Here is a 25,543-nt window from a genome sequence, read left to right as displayed (position 1 = left end):
GTGTTTATTTTAGTAAAGTTTCAATTCAATTTATTTATTTTTTACTTCATACATTCTCATTATTAAAGAGCAAACACAACTCTTATAATTTCAGTGAGGCCACTCTGTATTGTATTTCCTTTGATTTTATTTTCTATTCATAAGTAAGGAGACATTTAAGGTGTTTTAAAAATAGTAATTTGTATTCTTCAGTGATAAACTAAAATACACATTGTATTTAATATTTATTTGCATTAGCTTTTGAAAGATAAATTGTATGCAAAATCAACATTTTAGTTGATTTCACTATATTAAATTTTCTTTGAACAAATACTTAATGCCTACCTTGTGTTAGGCATAGTGGGATTCAAAAATATATATTCCACAGGCAATGATCTCAAATAGTTTAACAATATGTATTTATGTTACAAAAGTCAATCTAGTTTATGTATTTATGTTACAAAAGTCAATCTAGTTAAGCATGTTTTAGATATATGATAAAATTATGTGTTATATAAATTGGCATTTGTGTATATGCATTACATAGCAAATGCAGTCTCACAAAAAATCAACTAATTTAAAACAAATATGTAAATTTTTTCAAAATGTTGAAAAGGTTTTAAAGTGCTTTTAAAACTTGAGTTAAACTACCCTAAAATTTTGTATACACTCCAGTTCTGAAACAGAGGCACTTATGAATAAATAAAAATATTTCAAAACTTGCATTATTGGTCTCTATTAGAACTTCATGGAATTCTGTCCTAAATTTTATTTTTTATGATTGAAGAACAGTTGGATTACAATGACCTATGGCTTGCAAAGTAGTTTAGATTTATTTTATCACACATTCCCTTACAAATTCTCTTATTACTACATATTACTCAGCTAAATTCTTTTTGTTACTTGTTTTCCTGTGATTACTTAATAATTAATTGCCTTATTTTAGAAAAAAAATGTGTTGATTAGGATTTGAATTTATGGTACAAAGCAATTGTCCATTTATCTAGGAAGTCATGAGGTCCAGAATCTACCATATTCTTTCATTTTGCACATGTATTAAAAATATCTGAACAGTATCCTCTCATTAATTAGGTAAAGTGAATCAAGTCGAGTAGATTACATTCTGAGGTAAAGGATGTATAAGTTTGGTCTTTGAATCAATAAATAATTACCTGGCCATCTGAATGGACATTAAGTAGTATATGCCACAGATTTATTTTCTATATAAAACCTGTGATAGGATAGCTTTTTTCTTTTCCCTTGGTATCTTTCCTGTGGCCTGTATCTCCAGAATATTTATAAACTCCTCCAATTCTTGATCAGGATGTGACCTTCACTAAGAGAGATTTGCTCATGTTTTGGAGGAGTATCATGTGAATATAAATCTTTGTAAATATGTCTTTAATAAATCTTAAAACCAGAGGCCAGAATAAAGAAAACAAGCATAGTGTCTTCAAAGAGAAAACAAAAAAGTAGATCAGTCCTTGCCAAGGTATTGTAGTAATTATCTGTCAACAAGAGGTCTTACTGTACCTTTTCTAGGAAAAAAGTAAGTATAATTTAGACTAAACAATGACAACAATTAATTGGTTTTTAAAAGGAAGAGAATTCCTAAGGTAAGTAATGAACCTGCCAATCCCATTTTATGCAGCTGAACATCAGGGCACATTGCCCTTTTTAAGAGGTTAATCATTCTAACTTTATTAACCCTGAAGTTTTGCATTGTAAGCCTAGCACTTACACATCAGCACCCATTTAAAAAGCATCCAAATGTATAGCTAACTAATCTTCCACAAGGCAGAAAAGAATATCTAATAGAAAAAAGACTGTCTCTTAACAAATGGTGTTGGGAAAACAGGATAGTGACATGCCAAAGAATGAACCTGGACCACTTTCTTACACCATACACCAAAATAAACTCTAAGTGGATGAAAGACTTAAATGGAAGCTGGAAACCATCAAAATCCTAGAGAAAAAAAACAGACAGCAACCTCTTTGACCTTGGCTGCAGCACCTTACTACTAGATATATCTCAGGAGGCAAGAAACAAAACCAAAAATGAACTATTGGGACCTCATCAAGATAAAAAGTTTCTGGACAGTGAAGGAAATAATCAATAAAACTAAAAGGCAACTGACAGAATGGGAGAAGATATTTGAAAATGACCTATCAGATAAGGGAGTAGTATCCAAAACCTATAAAGAACTTAAAAACTCAACACCCAAAAAACAAATAATCAGTGAAGAAATAGGTAAAAGACCTGGACAGACATTTTTCCAAAGAAGACATCCAGATGGCTAACAGACACATGAAAAGATGTTCAGCATCACTCATCATCAGGGAAATACAAATCAAAACCACAATGAGATACCATCTCACACTTGTCAGAATGGCTAACATTAACAACTCAGACAACAGATGTTGCTGAGGATTGGAGAAAAAAGAACTCTTTGGCACTGATCATGGGAATGCAAACTGGTACAGCCACTCTGGAGAACATTATGGAGTTTCCACAAAAATTTAAAAATAGAACTAACCTATTACCCAGCAACTACACTGCGAGGTATTTATCCAAAAGATATAAAATGCTGATTTGAAGGGCCCATGCACCCCGATGTTTTTAGGAGTGCTATCAAAAATATCCAGATTATGGAAAGAGCCCAAATGTCTACCAACTGAGGAATGGATAAAGAATATGTGCAATGGAATATTACTCTGTGATTAAAAAAAAATGAAATCTTGCCATTTACAAGAATGTGGATGGAACTAGAAATAAGCAAAATAAATCAGTCAGAGAAATAAACATATCATGTGATTTCACTAATATGTGGAATTTAAGAAACAAAATAGATAAACATAGGAGAGGGGAAGGAAAAATAAGATAAAATCAAAGAGGGAGACAAACCGTAAGAGACTCCTAATACAGAGAACAAACAGGGTTGGTTGAGGAGTGTTGGTGGGGGGGATGGGCTAAATGGGTGATGGGCATTAAGGAGGGCACTTGTTGGGAAGCACTGGGTGTTACATGTAAGTGATGAATCACTAAATTCTACTCTTGAAGCCATTATTACCCTATATATTAACTAACTTAGATTTAAGTAAATAAAAATAAATAAATTGTGCCACTAAAAATATTATCCAAATTATCATATTACATGTCATATTTGGAGTACATAATCAGAGGGAAAATAGCATTTTTATTCTAGTGGGATAGATGGAAAGATGATCATGGTATTGATTTTATATCTGTGAATTCAAAGGAATCCTTCAGTAAGCCTTTATGGAAAGGTAATAAGACAGGCCATGCTTAGTATGAGACTTGCACACATCTTGCACCCCACAGTTTAATTCAAATTAGTCTGTTCATGTTATTTCATTATCCCATTCTAATTTCAGTACCACAGATGTTTCCTTATAGTACAATGCATGAATCTTTTTTTTTTTTTTGAAAGTACCTTTCATATAATGTTGTGAGCCTTTGTGTGTATGCTGTGTGTTTCTCTACTCTCACAATGAAGTAAAGGAATCTTGATTTCTCTGTGGCAGAATTATAGGTTCCTGAAACTGCTGCCAACAGAATATATTTCACTGTCAGTTTAAGTGATAAAGTGAGACTGAAGTATGAACTCTTTATACATTTGCCACCATCTGATTTAATGTCTATTATTTTTGTTGGTTTTGCTATATACCCATGCTGTGGTCTAAATGTGTCTCTTCCAAATTTATGTGCTAAAATCCTAACTCTAAAAAGTGATCATATTAGGATGTAGAGCTTTTTGGAGGTGCTAAGTTAAGAGTGTGGAACCTCATGAATAGGATTAGTGTTTTACTAAAAGAGGCTAGAGAAATCTGTAATTCCTCCTGCCATGTGAGGATACAATGAGAAGACTAAGACCCAGAAGAGAGCTTGCTCCCAAATGTGCTGGCACCTGATCTCAGATTTCCATCTTTCAGAACTCTGTGCAGAGAGTTTCTTTTTTCTTTTCTTTTCTTTTCTTTTCTTTTCTTTTCTTTTCTTTTCTTTTCTTTTCTTTTCTTTTTTCTTCTCTTCTCTTCTCTTCTCTTCTCTTCTCTTCTCTTCTCTCTTTTCTTTGAGAGAGAGAACAGAACATTGTACACATGAAAGAGGGTCAGAGAAAGGGAGAGAGAGAATCCCAAGCAGCTGTCAGTGCAGAGCCTGATGTGGGGCTCTATCTCATGAAGCATGAGATAATGACATGAGCCAAAATCAAGAGTTGGATGCTTAACCAGTTGAGCTACCCAGGTGCCCCAAGTTTCTGTTCTTTATAAGCTACCCAGTCTGTGGTATTTAATTATTAGCAGCCCAGATGGATTAGGACAACCCATTTATGAAAATGCAGGTAGTCAATCCAACACCTTAGGAAATTCAAGAGATGTGTCAACTAGAATATGGTAGGGCACGTGGAACATGCTGAATTTTGTGTCTAATAAAAAAATGAATTCCATATAACAAAATCTAATAAAATTGAATTCCATTAAGTCTATCTCTATTAAAAATCCTAAATAGCAGATTCTCTGCCAGACCTCTCTTACTCTTATGGAGAAGGAATTACTTTTCATCAGCCAGTAAATTGTTTTATGCTTTGGAGCAAAAAAACAAAACAAAACAAAAGCAAACAAAAATCTAGGTTTAAGAGCAGACTTTAAGAGGTTTCAGAGGGTGATTGTAACCCTGTTCCTGTTCAACTTCTACATCAGCACATACATTTGGATAACCAACCTCAAAGGAGAGACTGAAAACAGATGGTTATACTTAATTGTTCTTTACAATTACATAGCTTTTCCTGTTTATTTGACATAGTTTTTAATTCCTGATAAAAAACATTCTGTGACTCTCAGAGAGAATGGCTGTTTGGCTACATGTCAATTAATTCAGAGACTAGATAGGACCACGAGTAGGGAAAAGCAGTGCACTTCCACAGAAAGAGTTCTTCTGCTACATTGTCCTGTTTTCCGTTGTATACAGGAGTGGATATAATCCCGTAAGATTTTGCTGAAAGAAATGAGACCTATTTCTAATAATTAGGTAATAACCAGATTTCCTATGCTAGACTTAAAACTGTTTCTAGTGCACAGCATATTTTCAGAATATTTGAATATCTAAAATACTAAATTTACGTAAATTTACACACCAATTGTGCCGTTTCCATGTGTCTATACATTCATCAATTTTTTTGGGTTTTAACATAATTATTATATAAGAACATATGATCAGAAAAAAAACAAACCAAAGAGACTTGAATGATTTTAATAGAGTCCATAGTCCAATTTGGCTTCTTTAATTGACATAAGGAAAATACCTCTCAACCTAGCCATGTAAAATAATAGACAGTCTAGATAGAAGTTTTAAGTTTTTAAAATATTTTGATGAATATATTCTTATATAAAGTGATCCATGGGGGGGTTGGTCTTTCTTGAATGGATTGAAAGTAATGATTCATGTTATTTTTTTTCAATTATTTCAGCAATACTATATTTGAAGCTTGAGATAAAATGAATTTATTGTTATTTAATTATTTTGGTTTATATTTGTCTCTAGTAAACAAAAGATTTATAGCTTTCTTACTTCTAGAGAAGACTCTGAGGTTAAGAAAAAAAAGCTCTGCCCCAAAACAATTTTATCAGTGTTATCTATGTTGTAACAGCTCCTTGCAACAGACAAGGTATTGCCTCTTCAGATATTGAATCTCTTTGCCTTTCTTTCCATGGACTGAAAAGTGTTGGTCCAGGTTACTGTTACAATGTCCAAAGAGAGAAAGGAAAAGGAAAGAAAGCCAGACTATCAGTAACAAATTCTGCAGGTTTACAGAATAATCTTAAACAAGAAAGGACAGTGTAGAGAAAATTGGCTCTACTTCAAAAGGGCCCCTTCGTTAGAAGCATAATAGAATCATTAGCATTAGAAAACAAAGAAGGTTACTTAAAAATATGAACATTACCATATTCTCAAATAATTTTAAGAATAGTTTTACAAGCCTAATTCATATTTGGGAGAGGGTAATAAATTCTACTTTTCATATTCCAATAGTCTCCTGGGAAAGTTAATTAATTCACTCTACAATATATTTTTTAAAATTTGCTTTATTTAAAATTATTTTAATCTTACAGGAAATTACAGATTTAAAAATGTTATGTGAACAAATATTAGAGACTTGTGCACATAGCTCACTATAGTAAAAGATTGAAAGTGGCAAATGTTATGGAAAAATTATATACACAATGCCATAGGAAAATGAAAATATGTAATACTGTGAGAAGAAGGAGAAGAAGACTTTCAGTCCAAATCTTTTGAGATGACTGTATAACACTATTAAGTAGAAGAAGGTTGAGTAGAGGTTACATGAGAGGGGGTGACTCTCTGTGCATTTCACAGTTGTGCCCTCACATATCTCAGCTGTTGTCTGTTAGGGGGAAAAGACGAGGAAATAGTGCTAGCAAACACAAATAAAAGGGATGAGAGACATTTTAGTAGTAAAGAAGGTGCATTTTTATAGGGTAGTCAGATAAAACCTGTCTGATAAAATTACATATGAGGGGAAAGCTAATGGAAGAAAAAGAGTGAGCTCTGTGAGTAGCTCTCTGGCCATAGGGGTGGGTTTTGAATCTTCCTAACAGATGTTAATCTCAGAGTCTGGAGAGTAACTGCTGAATTACAGGAATGGGTGAGTGGTTAGAGCAGAGGGAGTAAAGATATGGAGTGTGGATAGTAAGACAAGTGAGCTAATAGGTAGCAGATGGGTTGTACTGAAATTTCAGGAATGTTCCACAGACTTCTAAAGTACCCAGAAGAGGTCAACACTGGCAAATGGTTTTGATTAATTTGCCTAATAATCTTTTAAATGATGAAAATTAGAAAGATGGCTATTTTTACCACACACTTTATCTCATGATTAATTATTTCCCTTTTCCTTCCCTAAACTGACTTCCCCATAACTACATGTGGAGCGTGGATCATTTGATAAATAATAGAAGACTTCAGTTCTTAAAATTAATTCTAAGACTTGAAAATTATTTTCCCAGATGGACTGAAGTTTGTATCTTACTATAATCTTTTATTCCTTAATGTTTATTTATTTTGAGAGAAACGTAGACAGAAAGACAGAGAACACATGCACATGCACAGGAGCAGGAGAGGGTCAGAGAAAGAGTGGGAGAAAGAGAATCCCAAGCAGGTTCCTCACTGGCAGCAGCTCAGAGCTAGATGTTGGGCTTAATCTCATGAGCTGTGAGGTCATGACCTGAGCCTAAGTCAAGAATCGGGTACTTAACCGATTGAGCCACCCAGGCGCCCATGTGCCCATGTGCCTTACCATATTCTTTCTTAGGTGGTATTACCAATGAACTGCTGAGTGGAAGTAACAATTGGAAATTCCATTGAGAAAAAGATGGCAGTTTTCTTTTCCTTTTTGTAACTTTGGACATTGTATCAGTACCCTAGTTCAATACTTTTCTCTCATGGAAAGAAAGAGATCAGAAAAGATTCAACATCTGAAGAGGTAGTATCTTTTTTTTTTCAATCCCAAGACAGTGTTACAATATAGATAATATTAATAAAATTTCTCTTGGGGCAGAACTATTTTTATTAACTATTTTTTTTAACCCTGAAGTTTCTTCCTGAGGGAAGACAAATCTTTAAATCACTTGTTTATTTCAGGGGAAAAAAGTAGCCAAAAGTGTAAAATATATAACAAAAGATTTGTATTATCTTAAACTTCAAAGAAAGTGGATCTTTAATTTCAGTGGACTTGCTAGGTATTTAGATGTCTGCAGCTTGCCCTGAGAAAGGTAAAAATAACAATGAAGATAATTTGAAAACTGTGATGTTGCTATTTTATAGTAAGCCAGGGAGGAGATTGTAACACCAAATATGCATCAAAAGTAAGAAGCTTAATTCTCCCTGTTGAAAATAAGAGAAAATATCTTTTCACGTTTCTTAGAGCATTTAGTTTAGAAAATTTGTAATTTTAAGTTCTTTCTATCTCTTCGAAACATATCTAAATTTGTTAAAAAACAAAATAGCCTCTTGCCAGCTTTAAGATCCAGGAATGTCTGTTTCAAGGGAATAATGTCTGATATATAATCAAGGAAGATAGCCACCCTGTCTCCCAGTTTCTGTAAAACAAAGGGTAGAAGCCTAAGTTGGGTAAGCACCTCTCTTGAAGTTGCAACACTACCTGTTGTTATAAAGATATGAGTTTATTTTTTCTTTGGATAAAGCCAATTAGCAAACTCAGATGACCACTCCAGTTACTGAAAATGAACCATGTGTGACAGATGGTGCTATCTAGTCCTCTTACTTGAGACTCAGTTATTGTTTATCTTGAGAGCATGTGTATAATGGGTTGTATTTGCTTGTCTTTTTAAAGGGTGAGAATTTCTTTCTATGCAGTGTTTTAACAGATTACCTGTGATGCACAATACATTTTGGTTTAATGTTTATTCAGTTACAAAATTCATTTTTTTAACCTTTGTGAGAAGTTTTCTGAATTAGGAGATTAAAAAAAATCTATTTCTCCAATGCATATAATATATTTAGTATGCCTAGTTTTGCTAGACCTAGTTTTGCTAGATAAAGCCATGAGTGTAGGGGTTTATCTGGTGTTTTTCTGTATTTCTAGTATGTAGAAGAAATAAATATATCAATCAATAAATGAACTAGAATTTATCATGTCATTTGGTCATTTGTCACCAAATATTTCTTTGATAAAATGTCATTTCTACTTTATGGTGGCTCCAAAGCCATAGTTCCATGTTGTAAACTGATGTCTAAAGCATAAAAACCCAAACTTTTAAAATATGAACATACTCAGTAATGGAACCCTTAATTACTCAGACATCTTTAAATTTTATTCAGAACAGTAGGAATGTAGGGATAAAACAGAAATTGCCTTAGTCTCCATTATTGTCTGGTACCTTTTTCATTGTATAAGGAAGGGAACAAGTCATTAAACCCCATTATCAGAACTTCTTATGTTTTGATATGGTATCAAAATTGCAATACATATGGAGATTTAGCTATAATGTCCTTTTGCAAGTCATGAAATATTTTTTCTCTGGCTTACATAACATCATTAGGAAACTCAGATAGGAGTGTTCTCTTTTTAGAATACTAACATAAATATTATTCCCTTGCATAAGAAGACACTTGAAGACTTTTGTAAAAGATGTATATATACTTATGTTCATAAAAACCTTGAGACTTTATTAATATCCTATTTTTTCTGAGGGAAAAAAGATATGTAACAGCTGCTATCCACAGGTCTCTGCACCCAGTGATACTGATATAATAGAGAGGAAGGTTGCAGTATTTAAAGTAGGCATAATAGATACATTTTAGAGGATATTATATGGAGCAATCCAGCATTAATTAGAAATAGTAAGATAATATATATGAATCCTTAATAGTTTACCCTACAGAATGATTTTTGTATATTTTATGCTGAGGAGCACAATGCTTAGATACTCAAAAATAAGTTCCTACAAGATTTCCCTATAAACTCCATGGCTCTAAGAATTACTTATTACTGCTTCTCTGTTGCAGATTGAGAATATGGGGAAGAAAAATAGGAGAGTATGATCATTTTAATATAGTGATGATAGCTTTAGTTTCAGCATATTTTGAAAATGAAAATATGTAAAACCTTCAGTGAGCCTTCAGGCAATTCAGCAACTCTTTTCTCCTGCTACTTCAAAAACCATTTATACCACAAACCCTATTGGACTTCCTGACATCCTCCTTCCAGGAATCTACATTCAAATCTGATTATACCTTAGAGGTGATGGATGCCTCAGGTCTAAATTCCACTTGGGCAAACATTTAAAAGACCCACTGAAGCCATGCCACATCCTTTACATAGTTATGTCTGCATAGCCAAAGCTTCTACCAGTTCCAGAAATAAAAGGAAGAATTATAGTAGAGGAAGGACTCCAAGTAATACAAGAAGTTCTCTCTGCTATATTTGTTCTCATGATTATTATGCCAACATATCAAACATATAATTTCTTGTTGTAATCAAGTGGACATCTTTAAAAGGTTAAGGAAAATGAGATGCCTGGGTGGCTCAGTCAGTTAAGCATCCGACTTCAGCTCAGGTCATGATCTCATCGTTGGTGAGTTCTGTGCTGACGGCGCAGAGCCTGGAGCCTGCTTCAAATTCTGTGTTCTGCAGTCTCTCTCTGCCCCTCCCCCACATTCTCTCTCTCTCTCTCTCTCTCTCTCTCTCTCTCTCTCAAAAATAAACTTAGAAAAGAAGAAGTTAAGGCTTAAGTATAAGAAAGAAAAGTTATTCCATTAGAATTGATTTACATCTGAAATTATGCTTAGATTTCTCAGGTCATTTTGGCACTTATTGCCACTGGAGTATATAATTTCATTGGGTGTGGAAGTGGTTGTTTTTGTTTTGTTTTGTTTTGTTTTTTTTTGCTTAGTGTTTCTCCCAGAGGCAGGTTTGCTTAACAATACACAGACTTACAGGAGGACTTTAGAAGAAATGGATTCATTTGCTGGGGGAAAAAAATCTGTTGCTAATGCCGACTTCCAGAAAGAGACCAACTATGTTTAATGTACAGAGCTTTATTATCACAATTAAATAGACATATGGCATTAACATAAACAATTCAGTGTATTTTATGCCATTTATGTAGTTATGGACTGAAATGTGACCCCCCCAACCAATTAATATGTTTAAGTCCTAGCCCCCAACTATATGGAGACAAGAGAATTTAAGGAAACAGTTAAGCTTAAATGAAGCATAGGATGAGGCCATAAGTCAACAGGCCTGGTGGCCACAGGCAAACAAGAAGGGACACCAGGAGTGCTTGTGCTCAGAGGAAGGCTATGTGAGGACAGAACAAAAAAAGTACTGTCTGCAAGCCAAAAAGAGAGTTCTAACCAGAAACCAACCCAGTTGGCAGCTTGATCTGGGATATGCAGCATCCAGAACTGTAAGAAAAATTAATTTCTGTTGTTTACGTCTCCCAGTTTGTGGTATTTTGTTATGACAGCCCTCACAGACTAATACATATGCTAAAGCCAATTTCTTTTTTTTTAATGTTTATTTTCTTTTGAGAGTGAAACACGCATGTGAGTTGGGGAGGAGCAGAGAGAGAGGGCGGGAGAGAATCCCAGGCAGGTTCTGCACTGTTAGTGCACAAAGCCTGACATGGGGCTCGAACCCATGAGTCATGAAATCATGACCTGAGCCAAAATCAAGAGTCAGATACTTAACCAACTAAGCCACCCAGGAGCCCTGCCAATTTCTTTTAAATATGGAATTCCAGAAATGGAAAAGGTGACTCAACCAGGGCTGCTATGGTGACTTACTGTTCTTGAGGTGATAAATATGGTGAAATAATATGAGTTTTGGACGTATCAAAATTAGGCTCTGATTATAATATAAATAGATATGGTTGGGCTGAGTAAAATGATTGAATGTTACCAGTAAGTCTTATTGTTGGGCATTTTATTCAATAATTGTCAGCTGCAATAATGGACTGAGTGCAAAAATACTTTATTTTCATTTCAATATAAAACTATGCTTGTAGATTAATGTGTCTTTGTGGGCTTTGATCCAATAACAAATCTCTGTCAGAGAAACTTTCAGAAACAGACTTAACAATTTTTTCAAACTCTAAGTTTATAACTGGTCGATTTTGACAGGACAGGTCACAGAAATGGCCAATTTGGTCATATGAATTTCCTTAGGGGCTTCTGCTCAAAACACTTTATATTGATTCCTAGGTAAATAATATAGTGATTTGAAGGGTCTTTTCTCATCTGATTCTCTCAGCTCACTTATTTTGTATTTTTCTCATGCAAGTTTCCAGTAATTTCTTATTGTTCCTCCCAAGCCAATTCACTCCCCCAAATTTAGCAAATACTTTCTCTGGTCACCTTCTACCTGTATGCTGAATTTATTCTTTTACTCTTAGATAACTACGTCTTTTCTGTCTAGCATTTATGGTGCATTTCTCTCAATTGGTTCTCCTCTTACATAATCTCATCTCCCCAAACATCACTTTTCCAATAGTTTGACAGGAACTTACTGTGAATTTCATTTTCTGTCCAGTTTCTCTTCTGCTTTTGTGTTTAAATTTATTGATTACATAGACTTTGTTTACCTGTTGTACATGTATATTTTCCACCCTTTCTACTTAATTAATGCATTCAAAATACCTTGTCAAAGAAAGTCATAAGTTCTATTAAGTATTCTCAAGAATATTATCTCTATTAGTTTGAAATCAGAAGGCTTTTTTTTTGATAATGCCTTACATTGTGATTAAGATATCTTCCAAATAGTGGCCATCATTTACTAATTTACTGTTCATAAAAATAGGTAGATAATAGCAAATGTCAGTTTCAAAATCATAGTTACTTTGGAGACATACTGGCAACACAAAAAGTATGTTAGATAAAGATGAGATAAAATAAGTACATATTGTATTTTATGGCATGGTCGTTTTGATGGTTAATTTTATGTGTTGATTTGGCTGTGCTATAAATAGTACCCAGTTATTTAATTAAAAACTAATCTAGGCATTTCTGTGAAGGTGTTTTGTAGATGTAATTATCATGTACAGTCTATTAGCTTTATAGATGTGGCTTTGGAATTGGGTAATGAGTAGAGCCGTGAAGATATTTGATGCACATGAGAAAAAAAAACCTATATTGTCTTGAAGAGAAATATGAATGTTAAAGGTGATTCTGTTGAAGACTCTGAAGGAAGTGAAATGATGATAGAGAAAACTTCTGTTGTCCTGGAGAGCATATATATTGTCAGGAACAGAATGTTGGTGGAAATAAGAAGTTAAAGGAAATAAGAAGGAATTGTATATCATGTTATTGGACAATAGAGGGGAGGTGATTCTTGCTTTAATATGGCAAAAATCTTGCCTGAATTGTGTTCTGTTGTGTGTAAAGCAGAATTTTCAAGCATTGAACTTGGACATTTAACTGAGAAGATTTCAAGCAGAGTGTGGAAAGTGTAGCCTGGTGTCTCCTTGATGCTCAGTAAAAGGTTAAAGGAAACAGGTGAATGGAGGAAGGAACTGTTAAGCATACAGGAACCAGCAGTTGATGATTTGGGAAATTCTCAGGCCTTTCCAGATAGTGTACTCTAGAACCAGTGCCTAGGGTGTGGCTGGACAGTCATATGTTAGAGATTAGTCCTTTATTTCATGGACTCAATCAACCATTTCTGGAGAAGCCAAGAATAGAGAAGGGGAAAGGATCTGTAGAGAACTCTATTGTGTAATGGCATCTACCTACTTGACATCCACAGAAGGAGGAGAGGCAGAGAGAGGGGAAAATAAAGGAAAACTGTCAGACTTCTGGGATTATACTATAGGCAGGAAATGGACTGGTGATAGAATTACTCGGCTACAAATAAGTACTATGCTAGGAAAAAGGGCGTCTGGGTGGCTCAGTTGTTAAGCATCTGACTTTAGCTCAGGTCAAGATCTCACAGCTTGTTGAGTTCAAGCCTGGCATTGGATGAACTCAAGCCCTGCCTTTGGGTGAGCCTGAGCCCTGCCTTGAGCTCTCTCTCTCTCTCTCTCTCTCAAAACAAAACAAAACAAAACAAAACAAAACAAAACAAAACAAAAGGAATGATTTCTGGGTCAAAGCACAGGTGCAGACTCAGGCTAACACAGGCCAGAGGTTGGGCCTGCAGGACTACCACAGGCCAATAGCAAATCGAGCCACAAAGAATTATCCTCCGGTCTTGGAACCTATTGGAAATTGCCCTGCTTCAGAGTCTTCAAAGGGACCTTGGCCTTGCCAGCACTTCCATTGCAGACTTCTGGCCTCCAGAATCAGGCGAGAATTTTTCTGTTGTTTTAAGTCACCTCATTTGTGGTAACTTGTTATGATATCCGTATAAGACCAGTAGAGCTTATGGAAAAGTTGACAACTAGATATTTATTTGTGTTACTTGTAACTTATACTTCTTGCAATGCTAAACAAATAGGACTTATATAAATCAAGGTATACTTGAACTTCAAACACTGACTTGCTCAGTATACCAGGTTCTGAATGAAGTGAGGTATGCCTAAAAGTTGTAACCTGTTTCAAAGCAAAAGTAATAAATGCATCAATATATTGAGAAAATAATCATAACTTTTTATTATATCATTAAAAGCAGTAGTGCTTGCTATTATGAATTTAGCATGTCTTTTTGGCAATTTCTTTTTTCCTCACCTCACTACTCCCCATCCTCTTCCTCCTCTCTTTTCTTCTCCTTTAATTCCTCCCAATTTGATACTTCCTTATCAGTAAGTTATCAAACATTTTCTTAAAATTCTAAAAATTGAAATGTATTTAAAGTCTCTTTAATGTATGAAATGAAAGAAAAAGTCTAGTTCTGGACCAAAGAGAGTTGGATTTTACTTGGCTAATTTACTTATAACTCCATATTATTCTTTATATATATGAGCTTTTATAATTTATAATATGAACATATAGAATAGGAAAGTTCTAATCTCATTAGGATTTTTAGTAGCCTGTTGGTAAAAATAATTATAGTTGTTTGAAATAAATTCACAGGATTTACTTAGGAGATCCTAATAGTTTTAATGATATTTGAAAATGTATTATAATTTTAGTCATCCAGAACAATTGTCTTAATCTATAAGTTACAAACATATTCACTGTTTAAATGAAAAAAAAAATCATCAATTAATTACTTAACATGCACTTTTTATCCTTATGAAAAATTCATAGGATAAAAGCCCCACTGCAGGTAATTAAAGCACATTATGTATAATCACTTGCCAAATTCCATGTTTTAAATCAATCATTTTTTGTGTTCATATGTTTGAAGTAATTTCAGAAGTAAATAATCACAGAGCCCAACAAATGTGATAAAATGGTAAAACAAATATGGCAAAGTATATTAAGAAAGCAGTGGAATGAAGCAGAATCTCTTTCTGTGAGCAAGCAACCAGGCATCTTTATACTAGCTGGACGTATTGGGAAAACAGCATTTTAACAACCACATATAGTAGAGGGTCCAGTAAAATAATATTTTTTTAAACAGCTTATATTCATTGCCTTTTTTAAGAATGAACTTGACCTTTTGTTTCAGCAGATAGTTGTCCCTAATTAATTGCATTGTGCTTTGATTATACCTTCACTTTTTCCTGCTATATTTGGATATTTATTTCAATATCATTCATGTATGACTGTAATATTTCTTCAGACATGAATAGTGCATTGCACTATATAATTGCACTACTATTATAAAGTAGATTATAAACTATAGATCAGTTTCTCCAGTTCACTAGTTTATTCTACACATAGTCAGAATTCAGTAAACATACATTTTTTAATGTAGATGCCAGAGGAACAAGAATTACAAGTCAGTCAGAGAACACAGAGATATTCTTTTTAAAGCTTAATTGAAGTGTAGGGTTGTAGGGTATAGCAATAAAAACTATTCAATGCAAATGCTAAGTCACCCTTACGTGAACAATAACCACTGGTAGTTTGAATATCAAGCTTTACACTTAAGCACATTTGGGCTGTAAAGAAACACTTCCCTAAAAAAGGTACACCCAAGGGTACTGCACCCTCATTGAGAGAGTATGTGTAGGAAAATCTGCCTTTCTGCAAAGGTCTCAATGAGAAAATATGTTTCTTCATTGTTCACAGAAAAGAATAATAGAATCCTTTGAGAATGTGCTATGAATGGACTGTTCTTGCAGATTTTACTTGTTCATTTTCTTTAAAGAAAAAACTCAGGCCAAACCCTTAATGTGATTCAGGGTTGACATTGCCCTTTGGTGCTTGGAAGATGCAAATAAAAATTCTCTCTGGATTTATCATTCTAAATCCATTTTACTCAGAATTCCCAGAGTTTTAATTTTGCCAAATATGAGCCAGTATTCAGATGATCAAAAACATACAGAAAGAAGTCAAGTGTTCTGTAATGACTTTAATAAAGTTTTAAACTTTCCTCAGTAGTAATGTTGCACATCTTTTATTAGAATTCCTTTTTTTCCTTCAAGTGCTACTATGGGTTTATCACAATTTTGACCCTAATTCTTCAGTCTCTCCGATAGTCATGATATTTTTTAAACTTTTTTTTAGTTTAGTTATTTATTTTGAGAGAGAGAGAGAGAAAGGGAGGGAGCACGCAAGCTGGGAGAGGGGCAAAGAGAGAGAGAGACTCAAAGCAGGCTCTACACTGTCAGCACAGAGCCCAGTGTGGCACTTGAATTTATGAAACCATGACCTGAGCTGAAATCAAGAGTCAGATGGTTAACTGACTGAGCCAACCAGGCTCTCCTATAGTCATGATTATTTGTGTAATATCAGAAGTCAGGAGAAAGAAGTTAAGTCATCAAGTACTTTAATTATTGGAATCTGTTCTTTTATAATTAAGAACAAGATAAATATGCCATTAATATTAATTCTGATCAATATAAGGTTCATAAAACATATTTTATATGCTGTCATATAAAATAAGACAAAAATAAGAGTTAAAAGGACTAGAAGAGTTAAAGTACAGTCATTTTCACAGGTGAAATACTCAGATATATAGAAAAGCACAATAATTTTTAGGTATTTTAGCAGTTTGGCTGAATATAGAATATTTGGTATATGAGAGCCAATTTCATTTGTAGGACATCAGTTTAAAAAAGTTACTTAATATCCTGTACCATTTATAATAAAGTCTAGGTCAAAAGCTAAGTCTAGGTAAAAAGCCTGGCCAATAAATGTGTGGGAAGCTTTGATAAAAAGCTTTCTATAATCACAGATTCCTATGATTAAATATGTCTAGAGTGAGGCATAGGAATGTGTATTTTATAAAACTTTTAGGCAGATGTAAGAACACATGCTCCCAAAGATAATGGTAAATTATTCAACTTGACAATTAAGTCCTTTCCTGCTCTGCACCTTACCCATGTTTCTATCATTTCCTGTCAATCATAACCATGCTTGCTAGGTATTAGACTAGCTTTTTTACCATTCTCTGAGCACAGTACTTTCTTAATGACTTTTAGTCCTTTTTGCCATGAAAATAGGATTATGTGAAATTACAGGATTATTTGAAAAAGTAAATAAACCTAAAGGAACTTTTAAGAAGAATTCTAAAAGCTGCATTTCAGTAGTAATCACCAGGAAGTTGTTCCCTCTTAAAATTAGGAAGTTATCTTTTGCACTAGAAAGCTTTGATAAATTCCACACTGCTATTGTTGCAATAATTGAGAAGTCACCACATTCAAGAAATTGCCACATCAGAACTTTACTGGTACTGCTGCAAGTTCTAAAACCTTGCCATGTCAGCTGTGATCACATAAATGATCACAAAAATGCAGTGGAATGTCTCGACCAGATAGATGCTCTTAGTAGTCAAAATGGTCAAGATCAAGTATTGCTTCATTCAATAAATTTCCACAGTTTCCAGAAAAACCAGTCTCACTCAGTATCTCTGTTGAATTCTATATATAATACCATATTAGCATGCATTACAATGCCCTGTGATTATTTTTTATATGGCTGTTTTCATCGCTAGTTTCTGATTTCCTTTAGAACAGTTGTTCTAAACTTTTTGCTCTAAAGTTGCCTTTTCAGTCTTAAAATGATCAAATCCTTCAAGAGGTTTTGTTTATCTAGTAGTATCCATTGGTATTTATCACATTAAAAATTAAAACTGAAAAAAATTAAGGCATGAGAATTCACAATCACTTATTACATTAGCCATCAAAGCAATAATGTCATCAAATGTTATGCAGCCTCTGTAGACACTCATAGGAGAATGAGAGTAAAAAGGGCACAAATATCTTAATAGTTTGAAAATAGCTTTAACTACATTGATTCCAGAGAAGGTCCCCAGAACTCTCAGGGTCCAGAAATCATTCTGAGAAGCTATTTTAAGGAAGTAGTAGTTTAGAGGAATTTGAAAACTCCTTACAGTGTCATAGACTCAGACCATGAAATGTCGTGTGAATAAGAAACAGGGTAGTTAGTGTTTGTGGAACCAAGTTGGATATTAATGTGGAAGTTTCTGAATTTAAGACTTTATTTTCAGGAGAAAATAAACTGTTTACATGATTATATTTATTTCTATATATAAGGTAGAAATATAATAAAGTTATTATTTTCAGATCTGAAACACTAAACTCTAGAAATATGGTCCTAACTAAATAGGATGCTCTTTATTAAGTGAAAAAGTGAAAATGTAATATAGATATACTTTTACTTAAAGTACACTTCACTTTTACCTAAATTGAATATGTCATGGATAACATATTGCATTCAAATCTATTTCTACAAGGATGGAAATCTGTGTATCTGTTTATTTTTGAGTAGAGATTTGTCTTATTTCCACACCAATGTTACAAATAAATTTATGTCTGTTTTTGGAGTTTTCAAAGCTAACAAATACCTCTAATCAAATATGGGAGAAGTTTTGCCAACATTCAGTCTTGGAACTCATGGACAGTGAGTTCTAATCCCGATTTTGTCAGTGACTCATTCTGTGGCATTGAACATGTCATTTTACTTTTCTGTCTCAGTTCTGTCATCTGTGAAGTAGAGATAATATTGTTCAGTTGAGCACATTGTTCTAGCCTATATCCTCTGGATGACTTCACAAAAGAAATTCTGCATATGAATTTGAATATATGCCAAGAAAATTAGAACAAGTTATCTACCTCAAAAACATGGAAGAAAGGCCAGTGGAAATAATTTAGAAAATACACCATATGCATTTTAGAATTGGAATAGATATCATCCTAGGAAATCCATCACCACAGTTGTAAAAATTTAAGAGATAATTGTTTTTTCTCTTATTATAGAAGAAATTCAGACGTCACAGTACAACTTGTCTTTTTTGGAATAGTTGTAATCTCATCACGATCATTAAACGGTATCTATTAATCACAGTCAGTGCTAGCTGATTTACTGGAAAAACTGTTCAAACAATGACGGAAAATGGAGAAAAATAAATATTTTTGCTCATTGTACAGTTATTAAGTAATCAGCCCTTTTAGCCTCATTAAACTTCTGTATTGTTAGTTTTAAAAATGAGGTTCCTGATGTATAATGTCCATTTTTCTTGAAACTAGTAGCCATGACAGAAAAAGGAATGCTGAAAAAAATTGTTTTTAAACTTATATACATGTCTTATTTAGGTAATAATGAATTACTTTCAGTTTACTTTTGAGCATCCCTGACACTTTACATTGTTGGTAATATTAATTGCTTGCTGCTTTTCCAAGAATCATGCATAGTATCTTTCAGGTACACTTTAATTAATAATTACGATCACAGTATCTAGAATCAAAGAGATTTGTGTTTGAATTCATTTTTCCCATTTATAAGTTCTAGAGCTTTTTAAATTTATAATTTCAAAAGTTACTTATTGCAGTGAATGTATAATTGTACTGTACATTAAACTATATGCTTTGTTGTAAATGAATAAACATTTGCTTTAGAAAATTAAAAGAAAATTTATGTGAGAAACATTTTTTGAATAGCATGGACTCTGCTTTATATTATAAATGTTAAGAGTTGCATTATCTTGGGGCACCTGGGTAACTCAGTCAGTTAATTGTTCCTCTTTGGCTCAGGTCATGATCTCATAGCTTGTGTGTTCCAGCCCCACTCTGGGCTCTGTGCTGACAGCTGGGAGCCTGGAGCCTGCTTCAGATTCTGTGTCTCCCTCTCATTTTTCCCCTTCCCTGCTCATACTCTGTCTCTCTCTCCTTCAAAAATGAATGAACATTAAATTTTTTTTAAAAAAAGAGTTGCATTATCTTGCAGATACACAAATTCAGTATAACTATGTTTTAAAGAAATTTGGAGGAAAACAGGCAAATACTAATAGTGGTCATATTTACTCCTGGAACATTGAACTGATGTGTTAGATATTTTTTTAGCTCGTTATGGATTTTCTAAATGTCCTGTGATTATTGTATCTAACTTGTACAGTGCTTTCTGTTTACCTTGTTGGCAAGTTTTGTTCCATTCTTGCATTGTGGTTTTGTTATCATTAAAACAAAAATAATAGTACTACCTTTTGAGAGTCATAAAATATAAACACAGAATTGATCAAAAAATACTATACCACTTTTCAGATCCATTGAGACCACTGTATCTCCTCCAAACCTTCTCCAATATAACTTTTTCCATTTTTTTCAGATTTATACCTTTAATTCATAACTATGAGAACATAATCCAGCAACTTGGAAACAAATCTAGATACTTTAATGATACTGGCTTGGGGCTGATTAAATTACTTGGGTGGAGTGAATACAGTATAAAGGATAAAGGCTGTGGGTTCAATTCCCACTGTTGTCAGTTCCCATTATTTCAGATGAGAAGTCATTATTCTTGTCTTTATTACCCTGTTTGTAATGAAATTTTCTTATCTGGCTGCTTTTAAGATTTTTTCTTTATTATGAGTTTCAGCAATTTGATTGTAATGTGTTTGTGTTTTCTCTTTGGGGTTCATTGAGCTTCTTGAATATTTTACTATGTAGTGATTTTCTGATGCATCTCTCAGGAATATAGATATAAAACTCAAAATCCTCTCCTTCAAAAATCTTGTATTTTATTAACTTTTTTTTTTTTTTTGGCATGGAGAGAGTAACTAGGTACCAAGAGTACTACAAGGATGTGGTCATCAAGCTGATACAAATGACCACTTGAAAGAACAATCACTCAGACTTAGTTACTACTTTTCACCCCCCAAATCAGGTTTTCACAGTATGATTAAATTTATTCTTAGTAAAAATGGATTTTAAATGACAAACCATTGGCTTTTTCAAAGCCATTGAAAGATTTAAAATGAATTAGCGGGATTTATTCTATGTAATACATTTGTTTCTAAAAATTTTTGATTAGGAGAGTAAAGTTGAAGATAGGGGCTCATTCCATGTGAGGAACAAACAGGTTAACAGTTTGGGGTAGGAGAAATGGGCTGAGTGCTCTCCTGAGATGAATGATGGCAGCAGGAAGGTTGAGACTGTGCCTTTGTCTTCATCTCCCAAGCTGTGTAGCTTTGGGCAAGTTATTTAACTCATTGGAATCTCAGGTACTTAACATATAAAATGGGAACAGTGATACCCCAGAGTACTGCTATAAGAATTAAATAAGAACACAGGAGTGCCTGGGTGGTTCAGTTGGTTAAGCGTCCGACTTCAGCTGAGGTCATAATCTCATGTTTGTCAGTTCAAGTCCCAGAATCAGGCCCAGTGCTTACAGCTCAGAGCCTGGAGCCTGCCAGGGATTCTGTGTCTCCCTGTCTCTCTGTCCCTCCTCTGCTCATGCTCTTGTCCCTCTCTCAAAAACATTAATTTTTTTTTTAAACAACAGATATTTGATGTGTAACGTGGGACATGCTGCATGTATAAAGTACAAGAAATTATAGTTACTATAATTTACTTACTCCTAGGATCAGACTTCATAGGCTTCCTAAAATAATATGACAAACTAGTAAGATAACTTTTTTAGATAGTAACTTTGATTTTCAAAAATATATGCTTGCATTCTAACTTTCATAGTATAGCAGATTATAATAAGAAACACCAGAAAACTTTTAACTATGGATTAGCTGTCTAGTAGGTCTAATTAAGAAACCTAATCTTTGGAGTTCTTTGTTATTTGCGCACTGCTGTTTAGACTATAAAGAAAAAAATATATAAAGACATTTTGTATGGAGAAATATGAATTTCTCTTTTCTTTGGGTGATTGTATAAATGCCTTCACATATGCAAGTTAATTACTTTTGTTTAGGATCAGAAACCAAGTAAAAAGAACAATTGAATAAAATAGAGTGGAGAAAGCTTTACAAATGTTAAGTTTCATGGCATGTAAAGATTTTTTTGGACATATGGAACAAACTTATTTTGATGGAAGAAATTCAGATCTCAATATATTTAAAGTAAATCAGATTATTAAAACAATAATTATAACTTTAACACATAATTTAAGACTGTTTTTTCTATTTGATAGTCTTGTTCTCTCTGGAGTTTTATGAAGATCAAATCCAGCTGAGTTTGATATTCAAAATCTTGTTTAAAGAAGGGCGGGCAACTCCTTTAACATTTTACTCCAATGTGCTACCTTTGGCATGACTTAGGATCATTAGTGCAAAATGCTTCGCTCTGTTCTGCATCCAGACTTGATTTAGTGCTTCTCTTTGTTACTTCCCCCCATCAGAAATTCTTTCCTCATGATTTGGTCAAAAATATCCCAAACATATTCTAGTGCAGTGCTTTTATCCTTTATACTTTTTTAACAAACTACATCCATATTCTTTTCACACATATTCCAAAAGGCATACAGATTAACAAGTTAAAGAAGTAAAACTACACATAATTCATGCTAAGAAAGTTAATATGACACACATATGCACACATATACATACTTCAATATACCTGTAAGTAGAGAAAGATCTACCACTTAAAAAGCTAACTTGTGAAAGAGAATGGTGGGTGAAAAATCTTTTTGGGACAGAGATAAGTACACCCTCAGAGTAATCCTATCTATTGAAAACAAGTCTAAGTCTTGAAATCATAAAAGAACCTTGGATGGGATGGTGGTTTGGAATATCATCACTTATGCAGCAAAAAGGAAAGAGTTTTGAGGTGTTCCTCAGATAGTTGGTTATGAATGTAAAGGAGGGAAGCAAGAGGGAAATAAGTCTTCTATAGAAAAATAAAAGGGAGAGAGAAAAGGAGAAGAAAAAGAACCATGAAAGTAAAAGACAATGTTACCCCCCAAAATAAAGCTGTCATTATGGAAACTACACTTCTCTGTAACAACAGAAGAGGGCGATCTTGAACTAAACAATTTAATAAACAGCTCAGACCTCTCATCCCTATTTGGTATTGCTGATTTTGTAAAATAGGAGACATTTCCTAGTGGACAGAAAACTGCTTGCAAAACACATAAACCACAAGAAGAAGAAAACATAAAATGATAATGACAAGATTTTAGTTAATGACTTACTCTTAAAAGAAAAGGAACACCAAAAAACCTGGGGAACATAACATCCTTAAACAATCATGTGGATGAATATATTAAAAGAAACTGCTTCAAGTAAGACATCCAAAAACTCAGATTAGAAATGGATAATAAAGTAAAATAGGAAATAGGAGTTGCCAAACTCATGAAACACATTGGAGAAAAATACAAAATCATATCATGAATGAAGAATAAATTACAGAATATACACACAAATAGCCTAGACTCAACTGAAAATGTAGGAAAAGTCATTTAGTAAATGCAGGAACAGAAACAGAAGAAATAAACAATAAAGAAGCTAATACTATTACAGAGAGAGCAATAGAGAAGATAGGCACAGAATGGCCAACATATACGTACATTGAGTTCCTAAAAAGGAAAATGAAATAATGAAATAAAAAGTAATATTGAGAAGTATATTCCAAGAGACCATTTCAGAACTAAAAGACCAACTACATTTTCATTTCAAGAAGACCTGCCATAAAATTTAGAAAATTGACCTACAGTGGTCATGTTGGAGATTTATCCTGATGAAAATTAGTAGATTTTAAAGATGAAAAAAATACTGTGAATCTCCATGGAAAAAAATGTTACCAAGGAATAAAAAAAAAAAATAATCGAATATTTTCTACTTTTTGCTGTCCTTAAGGCACCAACTCCTTCAGCCTCACACAATTTCTTTTATAATATAAGCTCTTTAAATATAAGAACACAAGAAGATTGAAAGGAATACATACCTGCAAAGAGTAAATACAAAGAAAGCAGTGATAGCTATTTTAATATCTAGGTAAATTGAAAGTAAAAAGTAAAGGAAAGATAAACATATATTTCATAATAACAAAATGGCAAGTTTATAAAGAAGACATAACATGAATAAATTTGTAAGGCCCCTAAATATTATATGATTTAACATGATATGGTTTGTGAAATGGACAAACTCTTTGAAAAATACACCAAAAGCTGTAAAAAGAGAAAAGTAGTGAATATCCTATATCTATAAGTTAATCTGTAAGATAATGCTTTCCAAAAAGAATACTCCAATTCTGCATAGCTTCATTGTTTAAATTTTTCATATATTTAAGAAAAATATACAAATCTTAGTAAAATAATCTAGGGAATAGTAAAAAAGTGGGAAAGCTTAGAAACTAGTTTTATGAGTGCAGCATAATTTTAATATCAAATCTTGAATAAGAGCATTATAGAAAAAAACAGAAACAAAAGCAAGACTAGCTCTCACAAATATACATGCAAAAGTAAATTTAAGATATCTAAATAAAAACAAATGTATATTATGACAAAATGAAGTTTATTTTAGGAGTGCCTGATTTGTTTAACATTAGAAAGTCAATAAATTTTATTCACAACGTCAAGATGACACAAAGAAAAACACATCTCTGTAGACAAAGAAATTTTTTTGACAAAATTCAACACAGACTCATTTTTTTTGGTTATTTACTTATTTTTTAAATAGTTTAATATAGTCAAGTTGGTTTCCACATAACACCCAGTGCTCATCCCCACAAGTGCCCTCCTCCATGCCCATCACCCCCCTTCTGCTCCTCCCCCCCAACCCCCATCAGTCCTCAGTTTGTTCTCAGCATTCAAAAGTCTCTCATGGTTTGCCTCCCTCCTTCTTCTCCCCCATGGTCCTACTTTAATTTCTTCCTAATCCTCCTATACGTGCAAACATATGGTATCTGTCCTTCTCTGCCTGACTTATTTTGCTCAGCATAACACCCTCAAGCTTCATTCATGTTGCTACACATGGCCAGATTTCATTCTTTCTCATTGCCATGTAGTATTCTATTGTATAAATAAACCATATCTTCTTTATCCATTCGTCCGTTGATGTACACTTAGGCTCTTCCCATGTTTTGGCTATTGTTGAGAGTGCTGCTATGAACATTGGGGTCCATGTGCCCCTGTGCATCAGCACTCCTGTATCCCTTGGGTAAATTCCTAGCAGTGCTATTGCTGCATCCCAGGGGAATTCTATTGTTAATTTTTTGAGGAACCTCTACACTGTTTTCCAGAGGGGCTGCACCAGTTTATATTCCCACCAACAGTGTAGGAGGGTGCCCTTTTCTCCATATTCTTGCCAGCATGTAGAGTCCTCTGATTTGCTCATTTTAGCCACTCTTAACTGGTATGAAGTGGTATCTCAGTGTGGTTTTGATTTGTATTTCCCTGATGAGGAGGGATGCCAAGCATCGTTTCATGTGTCTGTTGGCCATCTGGATGTCCTCTTTGGAGAAGTGTCTGTTCATATCTTCTGCCCATTTGTTCACGGAATTGTTTGTTTTTCAGGTGTGGAGTTTGGTGAGTTCCTTATAGATTTTGGATACTAGCCCTTTATGATATGTCATTGGCAACTATCTTTTCCCATTTTGTCGGTTGCCTATTAGTTTTATGGATTGTTTCCTTTGCCGTGCAAAAGCTTTTAATCTTGATGAGGTCCCAATAGTTCATTTTTGCTCTTGATTCCCTTGCCTTTGGGGATGTGTCAAGTAAGAAATTGCTGCAGTGGAGGTCAAGGAGGTTGTTTCCTGCTTTCTCCTCTAGGGT

The 25,543-nt window shown here is 33.8% G+C and overlaps 1 long non-coding RNA gene across 1 annotated transcript; it reads left to right on the top strand.

The window, feature by feature from the left end:
- The first annotated feature begins 2,546 nt into the window (after nucleotides 1-2,546).
- LOC120224729 lies at nucleotides 2,547-23,808 on the top strand. The gene is made up of 3 exons (XR_005526651.1): nucleotides 2,547-2,676; nucleotides 23,485-23,491; nucleotides 23,795-23,808. It is a non-coding gene; the product is annotated as an uncharacterized LOC120224729 (long non-coding RNA).
- Nucleotides 23,809-25,543: the final 1,735 nt, after the last annotated feature.

The sequence above is a fragment of the Hyaena hyaena genome, unplaced genomic scaffold (genome assembly GCF_003009895.1).
Source record: "Hyaena hyaena isolate Hyena2069 unplaced genomic scaffold, ASM300989v1 scaffold_1242, whole genome shotgun sequence".
Classification (NCBI taxonomy): Eukaryota; Metazoa; Chordata; class Mammalia; order Carnivora; family Hyaenidae; genus Hyaena; species Hyaena hyaena.
This window is presented reverse-complemented; position numbering and strand designations above follow the sequence as displayed.